General features: G+C 47.7%; 1 long non-coding RNA gene across 1 annotated transcript; it reads right to left on the reverse strand.

Moving 5' to 3' along the window:
* Positions 1–390: 390 nt before the first annotated feature.
* LOC109144143 lies at positions 391–5419 on the reverse strand. Its single transcript, XR_002044692.3, has 3 exons — positions 5170–5419; positions 4289–4389; positions 391–1233 (listed from the first exon to the last, which is right to left on the reverse strand). It is a non-coding gene; the product is annotated as an uncharacterized LOC109144143 (long non-coding RNA).
* Between the last annotated feature and the right edge of the window lie 1238 nt (positions 5420–6657).

The following is a 6657-nucleotide window of genomic DNA, read 5'->3' on the forward strand; positions in this document are numbered from 1 at the left end:
CAGAGTCAGGATACAACCAGACACCCTGTTAATCAGGGTGGTAGTAGCAGTCCGATAGAACGGTGGCTGCAGTCCTCCTGAAGAGGTGATCCTGTAGAAAAAGGGTCTGCTCTTCCTCAGAAGGTCCAGTGGTGGCTGTGTAGCTCCTGTCCTCTGGCAATCCAGTGGAAAGGTTGTCTCTGGTGTTTGGAATCTCAGATTATATCCAGGATGGAATGCTTGGTTCCTCCCTCTGGGTGGAGCATCTCACAATGGGGTAATGAGTCATGAGGACAAGTGTTGATTAGGCTCATTAACAGAAGATAGTCCGGAGGGAAGTTATCTCTGAGTCATGTGGCAGGACAATGATGGGCCATTAACAGAAAGATAGTCTGGGGGGAGGAGGCAAGGAAACACTGCCCCACCTGATTTCAACAGCTCATGGGGATGGTAATAGAATACACTGCAACCCAAGACAATCTGCATCACATGAGCTTATTTCTTTCAGTGGAGACTGAAGGGAGTTTGACTTGGTGACATTGGAGGATTCCTGATTTGTGACTTTCACACACCCCTCACAGCTGAAAAGCTGATGAGATATTGAGAGCAAAGCATGAAGTCCATCTCATCTCAGGCCCTGGTTTGACAAGACTTCCCAGTACAGAGATTAAAGAGGAAAGTTGTGTGCCTCAGTTGTCCCTCAACCTGAGACCAGCAACCAGATTTGGGCATGACTTGGTCGAAAAGGGATGTGAAGTAGGAGATACGAGTCATACAATTAATTTGACGTATAGGAGAAAGCTTTGGCTATATCAAAAATGATGGCAAAGTGGTGGAGGCTCAGCTGTGCCGCAGACCGCACAACTTCCACCCATCCAGGGGCACCTGCAGTGGCTTAAAATCACCCTTGTCATGTCTGTAGCGCCATTTCTGCCTCCCACTGCTGCCCTTTCCATGAACAGCCCTCCCAGTGTGAGACGTTCACAGTGCCACTGGCCTTGGCAAGGGTATGCACCATGAGGCCACAGCTACAGCAGGACACTAAGAGCCCGTGAACTGTATTTTTGCTGCTTGGAGTGGCTGGAATGAGTTGGGCTGGGTCTTGTGGCTTCCTAATGCTTCAGCAATGTCTCTAGACAGAAGGCAGTGGAGTCTAAAGGTACAGTGAGGCTCCCAAACAATGCTGCACATTCAGTCCCAGCTGATCAGCTCTGCAGCTCCATGTTGTCCAGCACTCTACACTCACTCTCACTCCTGTGACATTAAAAATCCTCATCTTAGTTAGCTCTATGCAATTCATATTGAGGGATAAGAACATAAAATTCTTTGAGTCTTCTTTTCAGTTGCAGCATATTTTCAGCTGAAACTCAACAGAAAGGTCAAGAACTGCAGATTTTTTTCCTGTTAAAATTTCGCAGAGCCTTTTATCCAAACTACCTGACAATATGTCAGTGGAATAGCTTGGGAGAGCTGGAGTCACTGAATATTTGGGCCGGCAGGGGGCTTCATGGACTGTGGTGCTCATTGCAAACTAGTCTGAGGGACACTTCAGACCATCGACTGCAGGGAAAGCCATGATCCACTGCTGCTTTCATTTCTATCCTGATGCATTTTGCATAGTCGGTTTGAAATGAAGTTTGAAATGAAGCAAACCCACACCATCTGAGCATCCCTTTGCTCTCAGGAGCTGTGAGCCTGCTCTGCTCCATGTGTCATTTCAGAATGTGCCCAAAGATTTTTAACTTCTTTAGAGCTCAAAGTGGGTATTAAGAGAAGGCTGGAGCCAGCAGAATCCTTCTGAAGGAGATGCCAGCAATGCTCCCCTCTGCAAACAGGCTGCTCTTGGCCACAAAGCCATCACATCCTGCAGCTCCCACTGAGCTGGGTGGGCCAGGCTCCCCGTCTCTGCATGCTCACGTAGTTCTTTCATGAGCAAAGTGTCACCTCATCTGCAGGGAATTTGCATGCAGATTATACAGGGCTCCTAGCAGCAAAGAGACTGCAATGGCAGCTGGCAGCCTGCTGCTCTCTCTGTGGGGACTTCAGTGCTGCAAGTATGTACCCCCGTGCCAAGCCGTGGCTTGTGGCTTCCTGCTGCTGGAGTAACTCAGACCCCAGGCATCCATCTGTGTCGCATAAATATTGCAGCTGGCATAACTGCAAACACACTGATAGATTAGGGTATAGCAGGTCACGGGTGCAGAGCACCCTCCCCAGCTCCTACGTGGATCATGCAGGACACCTTCCTTTTGCACACTGACACAAGAACATTCCTCCTCTCCCTGCTGCTAGTGCACCTCAGGTCAGGTCTGGTCCCTATCCCTTTTGAATACAGTTAGAAAAGCTTGAAACTGCAACATCTAGGTATTTGCTGGGGTTTATTCCAGCACCAAAAGCCCCTGCAGAGATCTAACCTCTTCTTTGCTGTGCTGGACCCTTCAACATCACTATGTATCCTCCAGAGAAGACAAAAGGCTCTCAGGAGCTGGCAGCAGCCCTTACCTCCTCCAGATCTCTGCCAGCAGGACATCAAGGACCCTTTTCACATTCCCCATTAAAACTGTACTGGTTACACTGCACATGAAGTATTTCTCTAATCCTCATCTTTCTACTGCAGTATAGGGGAGAAGGAGGTGAATAGTTATTTCAGCCCAGGGAAATTAATGGTCAAGCAGAGCCCCCATGGATGAACATGTTGGCAGAAAGGTAGAGCACACGTGTAAGCTAAGCTTTCTGGCCCCTGTCTGTCAGAATATCGCAAAATGTTGTCTGCTGGTTGTATTGGTTTTGCATGGCCTGGTTTTTGGTAGTGGGGGGCCACAGAGGTGGCCTCTGTGAGAAGCTGCTGGAAGCTTCCACTATGTCCAGCAGAGCCAGTCTGTGATGGCTCTGAAGATGGATGTGCCACTGGCTAAAGCTGGGCCAATTAGAGATGGAGGTAACGCCTCTGTGGTAACATATTTAAGAAGAAAATAAAAACAAAGTGCACACAGTTTTTTTCTAGCCAGAGAAGAGGAGGAGGTGAGACCATGTGAGGGAAATAACACGGAGGCACCAAGGCCAGTGGAGAAGGAGGGGGAGGAGGTGCTCCAGACACTGGAGCCGAGATTCCTCTGCAAGCCGTGGTAAAGACCATGGTGAAGCAGCTGTCCCCCTACAGCCCATGGGGATCCATGGGGGACCAAAGCCCCCACCCCCTGTCTCCCTGCGCTGTCAGTGGGAAGGAGGGAGGGGTTGGGGAAAAAAGGTGTTTTAAGGGCTCATTTTACTTCTCATTATCCTCCTCTGATTCTGTTAGTAATAAATTCACTTTGCAACTTTAAGTTGAGCCTGTTTTGCCTTTGAAGTGTTTTCTCCCGGTCCTTATCTCAACTCATTAACCCTTTGTTAATTTTTTTTCTCTCCTCAGCCCAGCTGTGGCAGGGGAGGGTGAGCGAGCGACTCGAATGGGTGCCTGGCGTTGGGCCAGTGTCAAATCATGACACTGGTAAAGGCATTTATCTGCAGTGCTGAGGCTGTGCTTCCAGCTGCTGGAGAAGCCTTCTGACTGTAGAGACAGCTTGAGGACACCACATTAGGTCTTCAGGTTCTGGGTGCGACCATAGTGGGTCTTTGAAGACTGGATGTTGATAGAGTTGTTTATAGTAGCCAAAATGGGCTAGCTCTCACTCTCCTTTCTTCCCCGTTCTCCTTACGGCTTTGATGAGACAATAACCCATGAAGCCTGAACAGGACATTTTTGAGCCTTCTTGGCAAAAAGAACAATATATAAACAGTGGGGAAGAAGCAAACTTAACACTTTTCAAAAAAGTAAAGGCAAAGTGCAAGGTGAGACAACCCATTATCCAAGGTGATTGAGAGAAATTGTGGATTAAATGTATATCCTTATGTATTGCTGGTTTATCAATCAGATATCAACATGGAGTGGAAGGCAGCAGGAGGGGAGAAAGATTTCACTTCTCAGCTTCTCTGGCAGCCACTGACTGCTGTTTATGAACCCCTGAAAATGTTCAACACACTTTACAAGGCACATGTGCTGAAGGCTCTGGGCTGGGGGTGGTCTGTAGATGCAGTTCCTAAAGGCCCTACCCCACTTTTGCTGTGGGACACTTGGAAGTTGGTCCCACTAGCTGCAAGTGTGTGGGCTGTGGATCACAGACTCATCTCTCTAACAGAGAGGGGAAGAGTAAAAATGTCAAGAGCTCATTAAAAATATAGAAGCACAGGGAGTGTGAATGTGAAGAGCAAGTAGGACACATGTTAGTTCAAGTTACTGAATCCCAGGGCTGCTCTAAGCAAACAAACTCACCATAACCCACTTTTCAGTGGAGAGAGATGGAAACCTTCACATCATCCAGTCTAGCCACTGAGTCCTTGACTGGGTCTGGGCTGCTGACCCACAGTGAGCATCTGGAAGAGGAGATGCCAGAGTGAGTTAAATTAAAAACCTCAACCAAGCCTGTGAATGCACTCATTTTCATCTTCAACCACCACTTTCAGCTCACAGGATGTATGTGCCACCAGCTAGGAGAAATAGTGCAAGGCTTAATGATACAAAACTAGAGATATGCTGTGAGAAGGCAGATTAAGTAAGGGGGAAGAGTTGTTTGGTTTCAGGATTTTATTTAGATGCCTCAGGGCAAAGCATAATACTTATCCGTTTTATTCCCAGGCCATTAGGGTTTGAGGTTTTGCCTCATTTTAGAGACAAGTTTAGGAGAAAAACACTCTGGAATGAGTGTTTCCTCTAAGAAAAGGGTTAACGATCCCTTTCTGCCAACAAGAAATTAATACTAGGGATGAAAGTGAAAGAAAACCCAATCGTTTATTGACAAGAGTGCCCACACGGGACGGGAAAAGGTAAATAAATGCTAAATATTGAACGGTCAGACCTTACCCCCCCACAAACACATGCATACCGGAACAAAAACACAAAATGCCAGGGAAAAAAAAACAACAGCGGTTTGCCACATGGTGGGTAGAAAATGGCGTGGGCTTTCAGGGGAAAAAAACAAACAAAAAACCCCCAGGAGATTCAAGCAGCAGTTTAGGCAAACAGATGTGAACCTGGTGAATCTCTGATATCAGTCCCCCCTCTTCACAGCAGATGAAGCAGATGGGCTTGGTGTGCTTTCTCTCACCAGCTCGGCTTTTTCCCAGACGTGAAGCCGAAACGGAGTGGCCCCTCACCTTTCCCGCTGGTCCCAGCCGACTCCTCCCCCCTCCGGCCGTCCTCTCTGATCTCGGACCAAAACCAAACCGTCCAGTTCATTCTGAAAAGCCACCGAAAGATTGCTGCTGCAGCCTCTCCGAGGCCGGGGAAGGGGGGAAAAAACCTTCTTGCCTAAGCTAACAAAAAACCAAGCTAGCCAAGCAAAAACCCAGACCGCACAGCATGCCTAATGCTTGGGGAGTGAGGTTTTGAAAAAAGTCCATAGAAGAGCCCAAGGCACCCTGGCATCCACCTTAAAGATAAAGCATCCATTTTTGGGCATAAAGCAGATGATCAGGGAATAGACTAATCCTCATAAATCACCCCAAGACAGGGTGAACTCTCATTTCATGGTAGGATTTATCCTTCCTGGCCCATCCCTCTGGAGAATACATTTTGGTATTTGACTGGCACCACATCAAACACTTCCAGTACCTGATGTGAGGTAAAACATTAAGAATCAGATATGGCCAGGCTTGAAACACCACCAGCATTATTATAGCAGAAAAACTCCCTGATGACATTATTGAGCTCTTTGAAGGAGGCTACCAGCAGGATAATCCACCCGTTCCCTGCAGACAGTGAGCCAGGGGAAGAAGGAAGATGCTTCAGCTTTCCCTAGGGAACTACTGCAAAATGAGCGATTATCTGCTGACGAAATGTGACAATGGCCAAGGGGGATGGTGGGCCGGGTGGAGCCCTCAGGTGATATTTCACATTTCCTCAGGCAACAATTCCTACACAGTATATTTTTGTTGTTGCTGGCATTCAAGAGCCTCCAGAAGAGGGGATTACAGGGTGGGATAAGGCTTGCCTGCTTGATAAAGCCTAGCTGGTGATAAGGGCTTCTTACATGTCTCTAATTTTAAAACTGGCCCTATCACCCTTTGCTTCCCTCGGTTCAGAGCCGACCAGTGGTAGCTAAGTAAGCAAGAAAAAATTGGTTAAGAGCTAAGATATTGCTGGTAGGGGCTGAGAATCCACCTCCCCCTTTCTACCCCAGCCATGAAATGAGTCCCCAAGGCTTGAAGCATATTGAGATGTCATGCTCTTCCACTTGAACAGCCATCAGAGTCAGAAAACTGTCTTCCAAGCACAGATGCCAGGCACTTGGGAATCTAGACCTGCCTCCTCCACACACAACACCAAATTCTGGAAAGATAAAGAAGCCTTGGGGAAAACGTACAAAAGAGCTGGGGGGATAGGGTCCTGCCCAGCTGCTCACCTGCGCCAGAATCAGGTTATCTGAGCCTCAAACTTCCCTGTTACATCATTTAGTTTTATTTAGGTTATGATTGAGCATCCCTAGCCAGGGCTTGTGCTACGATATGTGAAAGACTATGTCCAGTCCTGGAGCACCTAGAGGCTTCTACCAATCAGGCATTACTTCCATCCAGAGGTAGAGATTAAACTAAGCTTCTCTGTCCAAGCCTCAAGAATTGGCATTGATTTATCTACCCTTGCCT

This window comes from Corvus cornix, chromosome 1, assembly GCF_000738735.6.
Source record: "Corvus cornix cornix isolate S_Up_H32 chromosome 1, ASM73873v5, whole genome shotgun sequence".
In the NCBI taxonomy this organism is placed as follows: domain Eukaryota; kingdom Metazoa; phylum Chordata; class Aves; order Passeriformes; family Corvidae; genus Corvus; species Corvus cornix.